The sequence below is a fragment of the Sciurus carolinensis genome, chromosome 3 (genome assembly GCF_902686445.1).
Source record: "Sciurus carolinensis chromosome 3, mSciCar1.2, whole genome shotgun sequence".
NCBI lineage: Eukaryota > Metazoa > Chordata > Mammalia > Rodentia > Sciuridae > Sciurus > Sciurus carolinensis.
In genome coordinates this window covers 141,474,653-141,494,889 of record NC_062215.1, presented here as the reverse complement: position 1 = coordinate 141,494,889, position 20,237 = coordinate 141,474,653, and positions in this window count along the sequence as shown.

The window sequence follows — 20,237 nt, the reverse complement described above, 5'->3', positions numbered from 1 at the left end:
GTCTCCCTGATTACTAAAAACGTTGAACTTTTTAAATACATTTCTTGGCGGTTCATGTTTCTTCTTTTCAGAAATGTTCATATAAAAATTTGAATCTGTTCCTTTGTGTTTAAAATTTGAACAAATATTGTGCAATTTAATTTTCTTCACAGTTTGCATAAATGTCCGTGTATGAGTTTGTAATATTATTTTAAACAGTTACACATTTAGGCAATTTGGTTAATTCTATTTCCTACCCCTTCTTGTGAAATCCTTTAAGGTTTTTATTGGTATAAACTACTACAAAAATGACATATATTACAATTAAATAAATTGCACTTGTATTGTATGATGGGTAGCAATGAGATGATATCTCCAACTTATCTAGTTTATTAATTTCACACAATAAAATGTGTTCTTTTTTTCTATAATCCCTTCTCCTTAATCTTTACTACTCCTGTCTCTCCCTATCTTTGTCTTAGACAAGGTGGTGCTATGTCATTTAGGCTGGTTTCCAATTCTAGGGCTCAACTGGCCCTCCTTCTTAACCCTCCCTAGAGCTGGTTCTCTACTATACTCATGCCACCATGCCCAGCTTCTTCATGACAGTCTTCAATTTTTCTTTGCCATCAGTATCTTACTTTCTTCAGAGTTGAATTATGGCTGGATTTTCTAGGTATACACAATAGGAAGAAAAGTGTATGTGAACTGATGTATTTTGTTACAAATAACTGTGATGGAATTTTTAAAGTTTTTTTTTATTATTATTCTAGTTAAAATGTGAATATGTATTTCTTTCAGTGGGAATAAGCTGGAATAGATGAAAATTTTAAGGTACATTTACAGGATTTCTGGAACTTAGAAAAATGTTCACACTGGTAAAACCACAGTTTTGTGGACTATTTTCTGTGTAGGCAGAGTATAATATCTAGTTTAGGATGATTCGCTACAGAGCATGATATAGAATTATTCACAGCAATTCAATATCTGCCACTTATTGAGTGTTTAGTATATATTTCACTAAACATATGAATCATTTTGCATTCACCTACTTCATTAATATGCAAAATCATCCTGCAGAGTAGAACTATTTTTTCCATTCTTTAGATGACTAAACCAAAGCTTACATATATTTAAAGTTATGCAAGATCATACAGCAAATAAGTCTGAAACACATATTCCAAACAAGGACTTCAAAGTCCATTAATTACAAAAAAGAATTCCATCTCCTTTAATAATTTGTTCAAATTATTTTTTGATACTTATACAAATTTAAAATTGTCACATTCAATTCATTTTGCTCAAATCTTAACACTTAAATATGCAAAACTTATTTTAACCCCTCTTTTTTGTATGACGAGATTCATCTAGTTGCATCTTCTTTCAACTTACACTATTTAATGTTTACACTAACACCAATAACTTCTGCAGCATGCCCTCTCAGTTCCACTTTATGATATTTATGTTGAGGTCACTACTAGATTGATTTTGTACAAATTTAAGCTATTAAATAGAAATGAGAGTAATTACATTCAATTACTATTATTAATAAATGCTAGCAACTAGATAGTAAGTAATTTATATATTAATATTTCAGCATGTAGTTTTTATTATTACTTTATAGTTATACATAATAATTGGGTTCACCCCAACAAAGTCATACATGCCTTGAATGTGATTTCAGATCATGCTCCACCCCCTTTTCTCTCTCCCTTTTCTCTCTTGTCCTCTCTCCTCTCTCCTGTACTCCTTCCTCTACTCTGCTGGGCTTCCTTTCACTTGTCTATTTATTTACATTTTTGTTTTTTTCTTTTTTTACTTAGACTTGAAGGTGAAATGTCCTATGGTGTAGTTATATATGCACATAACATGATATTTTAAGAATTCATTCCACATTACCTCCCTCCATTCTGTCTCTCAAAGTCCTTCTACCCTATTGATTTTCCCTTTATCTTTGTGATATCCTATCCTTCCTTAGACCTTTCCATTATTTAACTCTTTATTCTGAATATAAGAGAAACTTTAGACCTTTGAGTTTCTGAATTTGGCTTGTTTCACTTAGCATTATCACCATTTACTGGAAAATGTCATCATTTCATTCTTCTTTATAACTGAGTAGAATGCCATTGTGGAAATACACAACAAATTATGAATCCATTCATCTATTCATAGGCACCTGTTTCGATTCCATTATTTAGCTATTGTGAATTGTACTGCTGTAACACTCAGGTGACTATAATATGCACTCAGGTGCTATAATATGTTGATTTTAGATCTTTGGGGAAAATACCAAGGAGTGAGGTAGCTGGGTCATATGGGAGTTCCATTTCTAGTTTAGGGGGGAATCTCCATGCTTCTTTCCAAAGTGGTCATACTAGTCTGCAGTCCCACCAAAAACATACAAGTGTACCTTTTTCCCCGCAACCTTGTCAGCATTTATTACTGTTTGTAGTCTTGATCATTGCCTTCTGACTGAAGTAAAATGAGATCTTAGTGTTGTTTTGATTTGCATTTCCCAGATTGCTAGAAATGTTGAACTTTTTTGTAATGTGTTAGACACTTGTGTTTCTTCTTCTGAGACACAAAGTTCTTTTGTCCATTTATTTATTGTGTTTTTTTTTTTGGTGTCATATTTTTGAGTTGTTTATATATTCAGTATATTAATACCCTTGTGGAGCAGAAGCCGGTCATGATTTCTCCCATTTTATAGGCTCTGTCTTCATGCTCTTAATTATTTACTTTGCTGTGGAAAAACTTTTTAGTGTGATGACATTTCACTTATTGATTTTGAGTTTTATTTCTTGCATTTTGAGAATCTTGTTAAGGAAGTTGGTACCAGCACCATTATAATGGTGTGTAGACCCAAAGTTTTCTTTTAGAAATTGCAAGGGTTCTGATCTAATTCCTAAATATTCTTTTCTTCTACTTTTTGCTTTCTTTTCTTTTTCTTTTTTTTTTTAATTAAAATGTTTTTTTTTTATTTTTACAGACACATTTTGATTCATTGTACACAAATGGGGTACAACTTTTCATTTCTATGTAACGTATATTCACTGTATATTCAATGTATATTCACACCATTCATGTAATCATACATATATATAGGGTAATACTGTCTGTTTCATTCTATAGTTTTTCCATCCCCACCCCCTCCCACCCTTTTTTCCTCTACACTATCTAAAATTTCTTCATTCTTCTCTCCCCCCCGCTACTCCCCATCCTTATATATTATCATGCACTTGTCAGAGAAAACATTCAGCCTTTGGTTTTTTGGGCTTGGCTTATTTCACTTAGCATGATAGTTTCCAACTTCATTCATTTACCAGCAAATGCCATAATTTTATTGTTCTTTATGGCTGAGTAGTATTCCATTGTGTATATATACCACAGTTTCTTTATCCATTCATCAATTGAAGGGCATCTTTGTTGGTTCCACAATCTAGCTATTGTGAATTGAACTGCTATGAACATTGATGTGGCTGCATCACTGTAGTATGCTGATTTTAAATCCTTTGGATATAAACCGAGGAGTGGGATAGCTCGATCAAATGGTGGGTCCATTCCAAGCTTTCTGAGGAATCTCCATACTGCTTTCCAGAGTGGCTGTACCAATTTGCAACTCCACCAGCAATGTATGAGTGCGTCTTTTTCCACACATCCACGCCAATACTTATTATTGCTTGTGTTCTTGATAATAGCCATTCTAATTGGAGTTAGATGAAATCTTAGGGGGGTTTTAATTTGCATTTCTCTAATTACCAGGGATGCTGAGCACTTTTTCATATATTTGTTGATCACCTGTATATCTTCCTCTGTGAAGTGTCTGTACATTTCCTTAACCCATTTATTGATTGGGTTCTTTGTATTTTGGGTGTAAAGTTTTTTAAGTTCTTTATAAACTTTGGAGATGAGTGCTCTGTCTGAAGTGTGTGTGGAAAAGATTTTCTCCCATGCTGTAGGCTTTCTTTTCAGACTGTTGATTGTTTAATATGCTGAGAAAAAACTTTTTAGTTTGAATCTATCCCATTTATTGATTCTTGCTTTTATTTCTTGTGCTGTAGGGGTCTTGTTAAGGAAGTTTGGTCCTAAGCCAACATGATGGAGACTCAGTCCTACTTTTACTTCTATTTGGTGAAGGGTCTCAGGTCTAATTCCTACATCCTTGATCCATTTTGAGTTGAGTTTTGTACAGGGTGAGAGAGAGGGGTTTGATTTCATTTTACTACATATGTATTTCCAGTTTTCCCAGTACTATTTGTTGAAGAGGCTATCTTTTCTCCATTGTAAGTTTTTGACACCCTTGTCTAGTATGAGGTTACTGTACTTATGTGGGTATGTCTCCATGTCTCCTATCCTGTACCATTGGTCTACCTGTCTATGTTGGTGCCAATACCATGCCGTTTTTGTTACTATTGCCCTATAGTAAAATTTAAGATCTGGTATAGTGATACCTCCTGCATCACTCTTCCTGCCCAGGATTGCTTTGGCTATTCTGGGTCTTTTGTTCTTCCAGATGAATTTCATGATTGCTTTTTCTGTTTCTATAAGAAATATCATATGGATTTTAGTTGGAATTGTGTTGAATCTATATAGCACCTTTGGAAGTATGGCCATTTTGATAATATTAATTCTGCTTATCCAAGAACTTAGGAGATCTTTCCATCTTCTAAGATCTTCCTCAATTTCTTTCTTCAATGTTTTGTTTTCATTGTAGAGATCTTTTACTTCTATGGTTAGATTGATTCCCAAGTATTTTATTTTATTTTTTTTTTGAGGATATTGCAAATGGAGTTGTTTTACTCATTTCCCTTTCAGATGTTTCATCGCTTATGTATAAAAATGCTTTAGATTTATGCATGTTCATTTTATAACCTGCTATTTTGCTGAATTCATTGATGAGGTCTAGAAGTTTTCTGGAGGAGTTTTTTGGATCCTCTAAATATAGAATCATGTCATCAGCAAATAATGACAGTTTAAGTTCGTCTTTTCCTATTTGTATCCCTTTAATTTCTTTAGTCTGTCTAATTGCTCTGGCTAGTATTTCAAGGACAGTGTTGAATAGAAGTGGTGAAAGAGGACATCCCTGTCTTGTTCCCATTTTTAAATGAAATGCTTTCAGTTTTTCTCCATTAAGAATGATGTTGGCCATGGGCTTAGCATAAATAGCCTTTACAATGTTCAGGTATGTTCCTACTATCCCTATTTTTTCTAGTGTTTTGAGCATGAAGGGGTGTTGTATTTTGTCCAACGCTTTTTCTATGTCAATTGAAATAACCATATGATTCTTATCCTTAAGACTATTGACATGATGGATTATGTTTATTGATTTACAGATGTTAAACCATCCTTGCATTCCTGGGGTGAACCCCACTTGATCGTGGTGCACGATTTTCTTAATATATTTTTGGATACGGTTTGCCAATATTTTGTTAAGGATCTTTGCATCTATGTTCATCAAGGATATTGGTTTAAAATTTTCTTTCCTTGATGTGTCTTTTCCTGGTTTGGTTATGAGGGTGATATTAGCTTCATAGAATGAGTTTGGTAGGGTACCCTCCTTTTCTATTTCCTGGAATACTTTGAGAAGTATTGGAATGAGTTCTTCTTTGAAGGTCTTGTAAAACTAGGCTGAGAATCCGTCTGGTCCTGGGCTTTTCTTGGATAGTAGATTTTTAATGGCTTCTTCTATTTCATTGCTTGATATTGATCAGCTTAAATTGTGTATGTCCTCCTGGTTCAGTTTGGGAGGCGCATATGTCTCCAGAAATTCTTCAATGTCTTTGGTAGTTTCTATTTTGTTGGAATACAGATTTTCAAAGTAGCTTCTCATTATGTTATGTATCTCAATGGTGTCTGCCGTGATATTTCCTTTTTCATCACGAATTTTAGTAATTTGAGTTTTCTCTCTCCTTCTCTTTGTTAGTGTGGCTAAGGGTTTGTCTCTTTTGTTTACTTTTTCAAAGAACTCACTTTTTGTTTTTCAATTTTTTCAATTGTTTCTTTCATTTCAATTTCATTGATTTCAGCTCTGATTTTAATGATTTCCTGTCTTCTACTACTTTTGCTGTTATTCTGTTCTCCTTTTCCTAGGGCTTTATAAGCAGTAATGTTAGGTCATTTAGTTGCTAACTTTTTATTCTTTCCTTGAATGCACTCCAAGCAATGAATTTTCCTCTTAGTACTGCTTTCATAGTGCCCCAGAGATTTTGAAATGTTGTATCATCGTTGTCATTTACCTCTTAAATTTTTTTTTTATCTCCTCCCTGATGTTTTCTGTTATCCATGTTTCATTCAATAGCATATTATTTAGTCTCCAGGTGTTGGAGTAATTTCTGTTTTTTATTTTGTCATTGATTTCTAATTTCATTCCATTATGATCTGATAGAACACAAGGCAGTATCTCTATTGTTTTGCATTTACTAAGGGCTGCTTTGTGGCATAATATATGGTCTATTTTCGAGAAGGTTCTATGTGCTGCTGAGAAGAATGTGAATTCAATGTATGGAATATTCTATATATGTCTATTAAGTCTAGGTTATTGATTGTGTTATTGAGTCCTATGGTTTCTTCGGTTTTTATTTGAAAGATCTATCCAGTGGTGACTGTGGTATGTTAAAGTCACCCAGAATTATTGTGTTCTGGTCTATTTGTTTCCTGGAATTGAGAAGGATTTGTTTGATGTACAATCAAACAATGGATGCACCATTGTTTGGGGCATAAATATACGATTGTTATGTCTTCCTGATTTATGGTTCCCTTAAGCAGTATGAACTGTCTTTCTTTATCCCTCTGACTAACTTTGGCTTGAAGTCCACTTTATCTGAAATAAAAATGGAAACCCCTGCTTTTTTACTGAGTCCATGTGCTTGGTAGGTTTTTTTCCATCCTTTCACCTTTAGTCTGTTGATGTCTTTTTGTATGAGATGAGTCTCTTGAAGGCAGTATATTGTTGGTCTTTCTTTTTAACCCATTCTGCCAGTCTATGTCTTTTAATTGATGAGTTTAGGCCATTAACTTTCAGGGTTATTATTGAGATAAGATTTGTGTTCCCAGTCATTTGGGCTTATTTTTGGTTTTTAACTTGACTTGGTTTCTCCTTCGAATGTATTTTTCTTTAGGGTAGTTCCTCCCTTTGCTGACCTACATTGTTGTTTTTCATTTCCTCCTCATGGAATATTTTGTCGCAAATATTCTGTAGCGCAGGCTTTCTATTTGTAAATTCTTTTAACTTCTGTTTATCATGGAAGGATTTTATTTCATCTTCAAATCTGAAGTTTAGTTTTTTAGTTTTGCTGGATATAGGGTTCTTGGTTGGCAACCATGTTCTTTCAGAACTTGAAATATAACGTTCCAGGCCCTTCTAGCTTTTAGAGTCTGGGCTGAGAAATCTGCTGATATCTCTATTGGTTTCCCCCGATATGTAATCTGATGCTTTTCTCTCGTGGCCTTCAAAATCCTATCTTTATTTTGGATGTTAGGCATTTTCATTATAGTGTGCCTTGGTATGGATCTGTTGTGATTTTGTGCATTTGGTGTTCTGTAAGCCTCTTGTACTTGGTTTTCCATTTCATTCTTCAAGTTTGGGAAATTTTCTGATATTATTTCATTGAATAGGTTGTTCATTCCTTTGGTTTGTATCTCTGTGCCTTCCTCAATCCTGATAATTCTTAAATTTGATCTTTTCATGATGTCTCATAGTTCTTGGAGATTCTGTTCATGATTTCTTACCATCTTCTCTGTTTGGACAACTTTATTTTCAAGATTAAATATTTTTTTCTTTATTGTCTGAGGTTCTGTCTTCCAAGTGGTCTAGTCTTTTGGTGATGCTTCCCATTGAGTTTTTTATTTGGTTTATTGTTTCCTTCATTTCAAGGATTTCCATTTTTTTTTTTTAAGACTCTCTATCTTTGTTGAAATGATCTTTGCTTCCTGCAGTTGCTCTTTCAACTGCTTATTGGTATTATCATTCATTGCCTGCATTTGCTCTCTTATCTCATACTTTGCTTCATGAATCATCTTAATCATGTATAATCTGAAGTCCTGACATTTCTTCTACCATACTGTCATTGGATTGTATTAATATAGAATCTAGATTTGTTTGAATCATTTTCTTCCTTTGTTCTTTCATGTTGTTCATTTATCTTCCCTTCTAGCAGTGCAGATCTCGGGTATTGCAGTTTCCCCCCTATAGTCTTATAGTGACCCTATAGGTTTCCAAAGTCTTTTCTTTAAGGGAGAGATCAATATTATCAGTACCCATTTCAGACAGTATGCAATCTTAGACCAAATAGTCCCTATGAGACATTAGCAATATTGTCATAATAAACAGAATGAGTTCAATTTTTATCTTCAGTACAACAAACAGATTTGCAATAAGGTCTGCAGTTTCTAATGGAAGACAAAAAGGACGTGGAGGGATGTAGGATGTAGCTGTTAATGGGATAAGAAAGAATATATAGAAGTTCTAGATAATAGAAAGAGTGAGAGTATAATCAAAAGAAGTTGGTTGTTATCATGCAAAATGGGAGAAAGAGACTCTGAGGGAACAGATAAACAAGAGGAAAAGAGAGCAAGAAAAGTAAAGAAATAAAAACTTAAAATTTTTCAATAAGGAGAAAAAAGAAAATCTACACTATAACAGTTATATAGTATTCAAACCACCCAGTCTTCAGTAGCCTGATGCTTGAGAGTTACCTGACAATGAGCTTCAAGTCTCCAGCAGGCCTCTCAGAATGGGATTTGCCCCACTTAAAGAGTAGAGCTAATGCTTCCAGGATTATCCAAGATGGCTGCTCTGGCTTCCACATATGTTGGCAAATGGGGTGCTGTAGCTCAAGGTATGGGCATGGTTGACTGGAGGTCCTGGAGGTGGGGTGCGCATTGGTCAGAAGGAGTCCTGGAGGTGGAGTGTGGTCGGTCTGGTTGTGGGATCCTGGAGGCGGGGTGCAATCAGTTGGTCTGGGTGTTCTGGTGATAGGGCACAGTCAGTTGGTCTGGGGGATCCTGGTGGTGGGGAGCAGTCAATGTGAGGCTCCGGAGGCAGGGAGTGATTGGTCCGTCTGAGGGATCCTGGAGACGGGGCTCAGTCAGTCGGGCAAGGGGTCCTACAGGGCCTGGCTGTTGTCTCAAAATGGCAGCAGCCACATGTAACCAAACCTGCAAGTAGTGTAACAGTGAACTTCCAGGCAACAACAGGCAGCTGGTGCTCCACTGGTGGTCTGCCGTCAGTTTGCTGACTGCTGTCCAACAATGGAGGATGGAGGTGAACCTCTGGTGGATAGGTGAAAGGCAGGTGATGGACAGGCAAGAGGCAGGCAAATGATAGATGATAGGTACCTGACAGTGAGCAATCTGCACTCAAAAAGGCATCAATATGCTGGCTGACTGCAGGTGATTGCAGTAGACAAAAGGGGTAAACAGCAGGGGATTGATAAGTAGCAAAAACTGCCTCACCAAGAAACAGATATCCTCTGCTTAAAACCCGCTGCCCTCTTGTCCGCCATCTTGGATACTCCCTAATTCCTAAGTATTGATCCTTTAAATCTGAGGTTTTTGCAGGGAGAAAGAGGGGATTTGGCTTCATTTTCTACATATAGCTATGCTGTTTTCCCAATCTTACTTTTTAAAAAGGCCATCTATTCTCCGAAATATATTTTTGGCATCTTGTAAAGTGTCAGATGCTGTAGATATGTGGGTTTTTCCCTGTATCATCTGTTCTGTTTCATTGGTCTTTATGACTGTTTTGATGCCAATACCATGCTATTTTTAACTTCAGATCAGGTATTGTGAGATCTCTATTTTGCTCTTCTAGCTCAGTATTGCTTTGACTATTCTTGGTCTTTTATTCTTCCAAATGAACTTAAGAATTATTTTTTTCTAATTCTATGAATAATGTCATTTGTATTTTAATGGGGATTACATTGAATTTGTATATTGCCTTTGGTAGTATGGTCAATTTGACAATATTCATTCTGCTTACCAATGAGCATGAGATGTTTTTCCATCTTCTTCAATTTCCTTCTTCAGTGTTCTGTAATTTTCATTATGAATCTCTTTTACATCCTTGATTAGATTAATTCCTGAGGATTTCTTTTTTTTTTTTTTTTTTTGAGATTATTCTGAAAAGGATGATGGGGTAGTTTTCTGGTTTTCCTGATCTGTTTATTTATTTACTTTTTGTGGTACTGGAGATTGAACCCAGGGATGCTTTTCCACTGAGCCTCAGCCCCAACCGTTTTCTATATTCTTTATCAAAAGGCAGGGGTTTTGATAAAACCCTGAGTTACCTAGGGCCTTGCTAAGTTTCCAAGACTGGCTTTGAACTTGCAATTCTTCTACCTCAGCCTCCCAAGCCACTGGGAGTATAGGCATGCACCATCACACCTGACTGATTTTCTTGATTTCTTCCTCAGCTAATTCACTGTTGGAGTAAAGGAAACCTATTGATCTATGGGTGTTGATCTTTTATCTTCTTACTTTACTGAATTCATTTATAAGCTCTATAACTTATATATATATATATATATATGTTTTATATATATAAGCATATATATATAAATATAAACATATATATATACATATATATATATATATATAAATTTTTCTTGGTGTTGATTTCTAGTTTTATTCCATTATAGCCTTTTAGGATGATGAATGATATTCTGTCAATTTTTGTATTTTTAAATATTGCTTTGTGACCTAAAATATGGTCTATTTTTGAAAAAATTTCATAAGCTATTTTTCGTGAAGTATTCTGTAGATGTCCATTAGATTCATTTGATTTATAATATTATTTAGTTTGGAAACATCTTTATTATTTTGATTGTGTTTTGCAATCAACCAGTATTATTGTGTTGGGGTCTATCTCGAATTTAATGTCATGGAATATTTGGTAATTTTAATGTAATTTGGTGCACTGACCTTTGGAGCTTAAATATTTACTATCATTTTATCTTATTTTTGGATTGTTCCCTTTACCTGTATGTAGTTTCCTTGCTTTTTCTCCCTCTTCTTATTAATTTTCACATAAAATCTGCTTTGCAAATATGAGAGTAGTGATTCCTTCTTGTTTTCAGGGTCCATACGTATGGAATATTTTTTTCCATTCTTTTATCTTCAGCCTATTGGTATCTTTGCCTGTAAGATGAGTCTTGTAAACAGCATATGGTTGAATCTTGATTTTTTTAATCCATCCTGATAAACTCCATCTTTTAATTGAAGAGTTGAGATCATTAATGTTTGGTATCAGTATGGATATATTTTTGTGTTTTCTTGCCATTTTGATTTTTTTGCTGTTTAATACTGTCTCGATTCATGTTTAGTGGATCACTCTTCTATTGATATTCCTCTATTTGGGAGTTTTGGAAATTTTTTTTTTTTAGTTCCTCTTTGTGAAGTTTATTTTTGAGGTTTTTTTTTTTTTTTTTTTTGGTAGTGCTGGCTTGGTATTCATGAATTCTTTTAGTTAATTTTGATCTGGAAGGCTTTTATTTTTCTTTCAAATTTGAAAGTGTGCTTTGCTGAGTATAGTAACCTTGACTGGCAGTTGTTTTCTTTTAGAGCTTGAAATATTTCATTCCAGACCCTCATTGATTTAGAGTCTGAATTGAGGAATCAGAAGTGAGCTTTGAATTGTGACTTGATGTTTCTTCCAGCTTTTTTTCCTCTTATTTTCTGTTAGGCATTTTGATTATAATATGTCTTAAAGAGTATCTCATTTGAATAGATCTATTTGAGGTCAAGTAAGCCCACTCTATATGGATGTATATGTCTTTTCTGATATGTGAAAAGTTTTCTGTAACTATATCATTGAAAATGTTATTTACATCTTTAGCTTGTATCTCCATGTTCTCTTCCATCCTGATGATTCTCAGGTTTAGTCATTTGAAGTTGTCTCAGAGTTCATGCATATTCTGATCATGCTCTATAATTTTCTCCTTTTATTGCATTCTGATTACTCAAGATCATACATTCTCTCTTCAAGACCTGGACTTCTGTCTTCAATGACTGATGTCCTGTTCTATTTTCTACACCACATAATCTGTTAGCAATGCTTTCATGTGAATTTTTAATTTGATCGATTGTGTCTTTCATTTCTGAGGGCTTTGACTGGCTTCTTTTCACTGTCTCTATTTTTATGTATTGAAATGGTATTATATCTACTTCATTTGTTTTCTTAATTCATTCCTCTAATCTTCTTTTAGTTCCTTAAACATTTTAATAATCAGTATTCTATTATCTCTCTTTGGAATTTCATCCACATTGGTGTCGGTGAAATACTCTGTTGGTGGATTATGGATATTGGAGGGAGATTTGTTTGCTGCTTCTTCGTGTTTTTAGAGGTCTTGGACTTGCACATCAATTGAAAGGACTCATCCTTCCTTTTATATGTGTCTTAACTGTGTAATTATCTTACATATACTGAAATTCTCCTATTTTTGAAATGAGGAGATGTCAATGGGTGGGACCTGAGGTCCCTTATTGACTGTTTCTATTTGGGTTGATTTCGGGGTTTTGTCTCCTCAGTTCTTTGAGTTGGAGTAATGTTAGGGCTGAGGTCGGGGGTTATATTGTGTGGGGGTTGAGAGTCACTGTTGCAGGTCTCTACTCTGTGATATTAAAGTGTTCTGATCTCCTTCCTGTCCCTCTTAGAGTGAAGAGAGAGCCATAAATGGCACTAATATTAGCAACAGATATATGACCCTAATATAAATGTCCAGTGTCTACTTTGACTCTTCTAGCACTAATTGCCACTGATACAGGAATGGTGGGGTCAACATTTAACAATAGTACAAATGACAAAGAACCACAAACTAAATCAGACATTTGACTGCAGGTATCATCTATGTTGTCCCTTATATTAATAATCTCAACTAATTGAATTATATAGTCTGGATAATTTCTACTATTTAATGGGATTACTGTTTCTTAAGCAAGATAAAATACAGAAGGAAGGCAAGAGAAAACCTGAAGCACTTGAAAAAGTGATCAGAGGATAGGAAGCAGCTATCAGCTGTAAAGAAGAAGGAATAATAAATTAACTGAGAAGTTAATTTAGTGGCACATGCCTGTAATCCCAATAGCTCAAGAGGCTAAGGCAGGAGGATCACAAGTTCAAACCCAGCCTCATGAACTTAGTGAGGCTCTAAGCAACTTAGTGAGACCCTGTCTCAACAGAATATATATATAATATATATAATAAATATATAATATGTTTAGGGATGTTGCTGAGTGGTTAAGTGCCCCTGAGTTCAATTCCTGTACCAAAAAATAAGTTAACTGAAAGTAATTCACACACACCCAAAAAAAAAAAAAAAAAGAAAGAAAGAAAGAAAGAAAGAAAGAGGAGGTAATAGGAGATTTTTTTTTTTATTTATTTATTTTTTTTTCGTTTACATAGGGTAATGATGTTTATTATATTTTTCCCCTCCCCCCCACCCCTCCCACCCCTCCCTCCCCTCCCACCCCTCTTTTCCCTCTACACAGTCCTTCTTTCCTTCATTCTTACTGCTCTCCTTGTGAATGTAATAGGAGATTTTGACTGTTATTGTAGGAAGAGAGTAAGAGGAAGATAGGAGGACCCAGGACCTAGGTATAAAAGAACCAGTAAATGTAAGATTGAGACAACTTGACCTTCATATAATGGTACCCCACCTAAGTCAAATCTAGGCTTAATAATGAACACATGCAGGAGAGAGCTATTAATGTGTAAGTAAAGTCATATAACTTATCTATGAATTGAGAGCATATACAACCACACACAAACTCAAACTCATGTACACACAGAATCATGCATAATAAAAAGAAGGAAAAAGGTGAACAATACAATATAATAAGATAATGCTTGAAAAATTGGAAAAAAAATTAAAGCATAAAAAGAGCAAAAGTGGGAATTTAGAGAAAAAGGAAAAGAGGAAAAGGATGAAGAAAAAATCTTTATGAAATAAAGGTCTTATTTCTGCTGTGGTGGTCAAATGTGATGGCAAGGATATTTTTTTGCCCATTGTCCTTATGCTTCTCACCTAACTGCCAGCTGGCTGTAGTGGTTCTCAGTTTCCAGCCTCCAAGTGTTGGATGGGATAGACTGGGAGTGCTGGTGAATTGTGTAGTCTAGGTGTTTGTACTCCATGCAGATGTGCTTGCGTGGTTACAGTGGGCATCTTCACAATAGCTTTTATGGGATGCCAGCCATCTTGAGACCCCTCTCCCTTGGGATCCAGAGTAGCCCATGAAAAGTATTCATTGTGCTTGCCAGTATAGACACCCTCTGGGAATTTTTTTGTCAGCTATTGACAACTTTCTCTATAAGTTTTCAATCCACTGTCTCTGTTCACAGCTGTGTGAGCGGAGCAGGGCAGCTCTCAGCTCCTGGTCACATTTTTCCTCATTTGCCAGCATGTTCTGCTGTTGGGAGAGCTGCCCATGGGGTTTGGGGACTTTCTGCTCCATACTCCTCCTAGAGGGCTTGCTGCCCCATGGAACACTTTCACCACAATGGGCCATTTTGGATTTGTTTTCATTGAGATGCTTGCCTATCAACTCTGTATCCATTAAAATCAGCCTTCCTATGTAAACTCCAGGCTTCCCTAGGTTAATATTTCTATGTGTTTTAATTTCCTTATTTGCTGACTGTGCATTTCCTTTTTCTTTCTTTCTTTTTAGATATACATGTCAATAGAGTATATTTTGACATATTATACATTTATAGAATATAACATTGTCTGTGCTACCCACTCCTCTGATGGTGGTAAGAGAAAGCAAGTATCTAAGGTATTATTTCTCATGTTCAAATTACTGACTTTCTATAGTTTTATGATTTTTAAAATTATAGTTTAATATTATGGTTCAGTGAGGTTCCTTTGTTAGTCAACTTACTGAGTAGAAGTGTTTCTGTTTTGTAATTCTGGTGCTGAAAGACTGCTGGGGTTGGCCTCCTTTCTCTACCCTGCTACCTTCCCTCCTCTGGTAATAATTTAAAGATCACCACACCCAAAACAAATATTTCAATTGAAATAATAATATACTCTACCCTGGATCTTGTTCTAAATAAAATTTTAATTGCAGAGTATGTAAATCCAAAAATTTGCTACATATTGACTGTGTTTGTCAATACGATTATTCATTCTTATTATTTTATTTTATTTTTCATTCTTATTTTTTTAAAGCAATGCTTTTATATGTTATGTGTGGATATTTTTTTCTAAAGCATAATAATTTTAAACAAACATTTTGCTACTGTTGAATGAACTGCAGTTTATCTACAATTTCTTATGAACTCAGAAGAAAACTTGTAACTTTCAGAAAATATATAAAAAGAAAAATATAGGATAAGGCAATTTATTCCTTTTCTCATAGACTTTTTCTAGTATTGAAAATGATTTTTATTTTCACTCAAACTCAGATCTAGAATTTATAGCAGCATAAATAAGACAGCTTTATTTTACTGACAGGCTAGAGTATCATCAAGTAGTTGATGGTATAAAATGCTATATTTTTCCAAGATTTTACCTCTTTAAAAGTTCCTTAAAAAACGTCTTTAAAAGATCACCTTGGAAAATAGTCTAAAGTAAAATAACATGAGTATTATTGTGAGTGACTGCTGAATTTTATTGTGTGAGAAACATTGAGTGAAAGGATGCTGTGTGTTTTATGGGATGAAGGTTTTATTTTAGGTTTTGTTTGTGTGAACAGGACACATTTAGGTCAAGAGTCCATTTTTTAAAAATATGCTTCTAGACATAGTTGGAAAAACTTGATTATTTTCTAGAAATTATCTAGAAATTGATGTGTTACTGTCATTAATGCAGAGATTAATTTGGAACATTTCAATAATCACAATAGGGCAGTGTAGAGAAATGATTTTTTAGGTTTAATTGGAACTCAGGAATATATATAATAAATGGAATAATTTGACCATTTTCATTTTTACTAGGACACTGGTCACTAATTGAATGATTCAATTTAAAATGGAGGCAAATCAAGATTAGAAAAAGGGAAGTTATTTCACTACTCCATCACAGGAAAAATGACGATTTAGATTGGGAGGAGGTGGAAATGCAATAAAGATAGGAGAGAAAAGCCAGCCTAAGCCCAGATGAGGCACTAAGCAACTCAATGAGACTCTGTCTCTAAATAAAATACAGAATAGGGCTGGGGATGTGGTTCAGTGATTGAGTGCCCCTGAGTTCGATTCCCAGTACCAAAATAAGTAATTAATGAATAAATAAGTAAAATGAACATAATTATTACCTTTTACAAGTTTGAGGTACTATATATATATATATATATATATATATATATATATATGATTTTTCAAAAAGCATGTCTTCATTCTGAATTGCTTTAATGATATTTTTCAGGGTGGAGAAAGTGGCTGTGAAAATATCACTTCCTCTGTCATACATAACTCTAAGAGAATTGTATCTATAAGGAATGAGCAATTCTTTAGTTTTAAGTGCTTTTGAAATTTTTAACTTTTTAATAGAAGAAGAAAATAAATAAAAGTTGGTTATTGATTATTGCAAATAGTTGATTTAGAAAAAAATATAACCTATTTTTTATGGTAAGTTTCTACAACCTCTACATTAAACTAATTTGCCAGAAACTCAGAAGCTATCTTTCTCCTTCCTCTAATGAAGTAATGAGTATTACATTTCTATGGCTTCTTGACAGTTTTGTTCTTACTTCTTTACTCTTTATTTCAGAGAATGAATAAAAATTATTATTTTTTCTATCAGAAGGTGATTTCCCAAATACTTTTGTGTTTAAGGAAAAGAGATCAAGACTTTGTGTCTTGTCTTTTAGACTTTTGTATCACAGTTTTAAATCACTAAAACATACAGCCTTAAATGGGAGAAATCATAGAATAAAGGAAGACAAGAAAATCAAAAGTTTAAAGTTAGGTCATTCTGCTGTTGAGAATAAAAGGAGGATAAGATCAGGAACAGCTGTAACAAATTTCCAAGGAAATGCATGTTATTTTAGAGACCTTTGGACTTTATCATTTCATCCATTTTAGAACTCAAAGTTTTCTGAAGAAGAGTAGTGAAGATCAAGTGATTCTAAGATTAAAGTCAATTAAATACAAAGATATAAAAATAAATTTTAGTGTATATATTTTACATTTAGGTACCAAGAGTTTTGATGTGTTAACTAGAAGGTAAGATGAAGTCAATGATCTTTCTCACAAACACAGGATGATTATGTGATTTTTTTTTTTTGATGGGTCTTCAAGTTTGTTATGGTTTAAATGTGGAAGTTTCCTGAAAAACTCATGTACTTAGATTTGACTTAATGCAGTGATGTACAGAGATGGGAGAGTTAGGAAAAGAGTACATCATGGAGGGCTCTGACCTCATCAGTGGGTTAATCCCATTAATAACTCAATGGACTTCTGGGAGCTAGGTCCTTAGGAGTGTGCCCTGCTACAGTATATTTGTCCTAACCTTTCTCTCTCTTTTTGTCCCCATCCTGGCTCATGTGAACTGATCAGCTTCCCTCCAAAATGCTCTTCTGCCATGATATTCTATCTCATCTGAAGTATAAAGCAATGGAACCAGCTGCACATGACTTGAATTCTCTGAAACCGTGAGTTAAAATACATTTTTCCTCCTCCAAATTGTTTGTGTCAAGAATTTTGGTCACAGTAATGAAAAGCCTACTAGTATAAGATTATGTGCCAGGTAAATAAGGTTTATGTATGTCAATCAACAAAAGTACATTAATGGGGACTGATGAAATCTGAAAAACTTCTGCGTTTAATAGCATTTTATTATTCTGTTAACTTAGTAATTTTCATCATTGTACTCGGTGTGAAAAGCATGGTTGAACTTTCTTGAAGTACTTTTGCAAAGTCTTAAATATCATCTACTTTTGCAATGTCTCAAAATCCAAAGTTTAAAAATAATCTTGGTAGACTATAAACATTGAATTAAAATTTAAATGAACATAGAAGATATGATTATCTATGCAATCATGTAAAATATTGAGGAACCATAAATAGATTTTGAAAGTGAAAAAAAAAACAGACTGAAAAATTCAATAGTATGTAATGCCAATTATAGCACATGCTGAAAAAAGAAAACATATGGAGGAAGTAAAAATATCAATAATTGCAGGAAGCTTAGGTGGAAGGATAGAGTGATCAGGAGATGAGGAAAAAGGGGATTTCTAGGCCAGTGATGCTATTTCATATAATAATGTAATTGTGAATATTCATAGACTGTACACTGCAAAGAGAACCTTACTATAAACTTTTACCACTAATTATATATTAATATTAGCTCATTAATAATAATAAAGGAACAACATTAATAAAAGATGTTAATAATAGTAGAAATTGAGATGGAGTAGTTATGGATCTTAGAATTCCCTAATTTTTATTCAATTTTTCTGTAAACCTAAAACTACTCAATAAATAAAGCCTACTTATTTAAAAAATTGAATAGAACAAAGTTTGTTGCTGTATACTAATTTATCATAACACAATATTTTTGTACCTAAATTTAATGTACCGATACTACAGTTCTAGGAAGAAATCATAAGAGCTAGGTCTTGATATATTATTTTAATTTTCAGGTGTCAGTTAAAAAGTGAATAGAAACAACATTGCAAAGCATTTCTTTTCAGCCAAGCTTCTTCCCAATTATCCTGAGTATCCATTGTCATTCGTTTTGAATCTAGATGAGATATGTCTATATCATTGTTGTAATTCTGTAGGCTGCAGAATATAATAAAAACTTATATCAAGGGATAGACATTTTAATATTATTAATTAATATTAATGTTCTATCTATTTTCTTCTTCTTTGATATCTGATCATGGTAAATACATTATTTTGAATTATTGAGTGCCAGAGGGAGCTTTAATAAACATCATTTAATTTTCTATTTTCATTATTGTCAAGAAGGAAATGAAGCCAAGTTACCTGACATATTTCTAATTTTAGTATAAAAAAGGAAACTTTAAAACTTTACTTTTTAATACTTAACCACACAGAGGACCGTACACATTTCATATTGTCAAAATTAAACATGGATATTATTTTATGAGAAACTGTTTACAGAAAATGAGCATTAACTAATGCTAACAATTAAGGTTACTAATGATTAGCAGCAGTCTACTAAACTTTTCTGTGATCATGAAAATGTTCTACGTCTGATCTAGTTGATACAGGAACTACTAGCTCCATGTGGCAACTGAACACATGAATGATGGCTAAGATACAATTTTAACTTCATGTAAATAGCTTAAATTTTAATTGGAAAGAAAAAGAAGACATAATAACTAATAACTTAGTTCTTTGAATCATATGAATTCTGAAAAATAAACTACATGTATCTATAAGTTCCAGTGTTATTAGTGTTATTTAACGTTGTGATGTATTGGGTGATTTTCAGTTTTTTAATAATTATTGTCAATGTGGAGCATAGGGAGGGTTTTCAAACCTATAACTTTGAATATATGAGAGCTATTCAAAAAAGTTGTTGAGAGAAAATAAAACAAAATAAAGGTCAGTCTCTTAAAAGCAAGTTTAACATGAAAGGTAAAATACTTTGGTAATGGTGAACAGAGTTTTCTCTAAGAAAAGTCTTTCCTTTATTTAAATAGAGTGAAGTTAATTAATTCAATTAACTTACTACACATAAACATTTTTAATTTTTCAGATACTCTCATGAGATGGATGCCATTATTCTCGCTTATAAATGATATTGTTGAAATTCAGAGAATTTTGATAAATCCAACTGTTGATAAAGAGCTGAGCTGAATTTTTATATGTATTTGTGCAGAAACCCCATATTTTCTCATGCTTTTTCCAATGAAAACAAGTATTCTGTGAAAGGAAAGTGAAACACATGCGAGCAACTCAGAGACCAGGCAAAGAGATTCACATGCAGGAAACTTATTTGTCAGTTAGGGTCTGACAAAGGCCATCACTCAAAAGGTGAGAGAAGGCAGGGAAAATCTAACTCTGGGGGGATTTTATATTTGCGTAGACTTGCATGAGCTGTCCATACGAAGATTTGTGGTGGACTTTTCCTGTGAATTGCCTATGTGCATCCTTGTGGTTTAGCTATTCCTAGTAACTGCTTGTGTAAGGTCTTGCAGTGAGCATTTGGAAGGACAAAGAGATATTTTAGTAGTTAAATTGGTTATCAAGTGGTGAGGGGGATAGGAGCTATCTGCTAACTTTTGTTTCCTCTGCAAGCACCTCTCTTAGGGCAGGAAAATGAAACTTATATTATAAAATGATAGTAAGG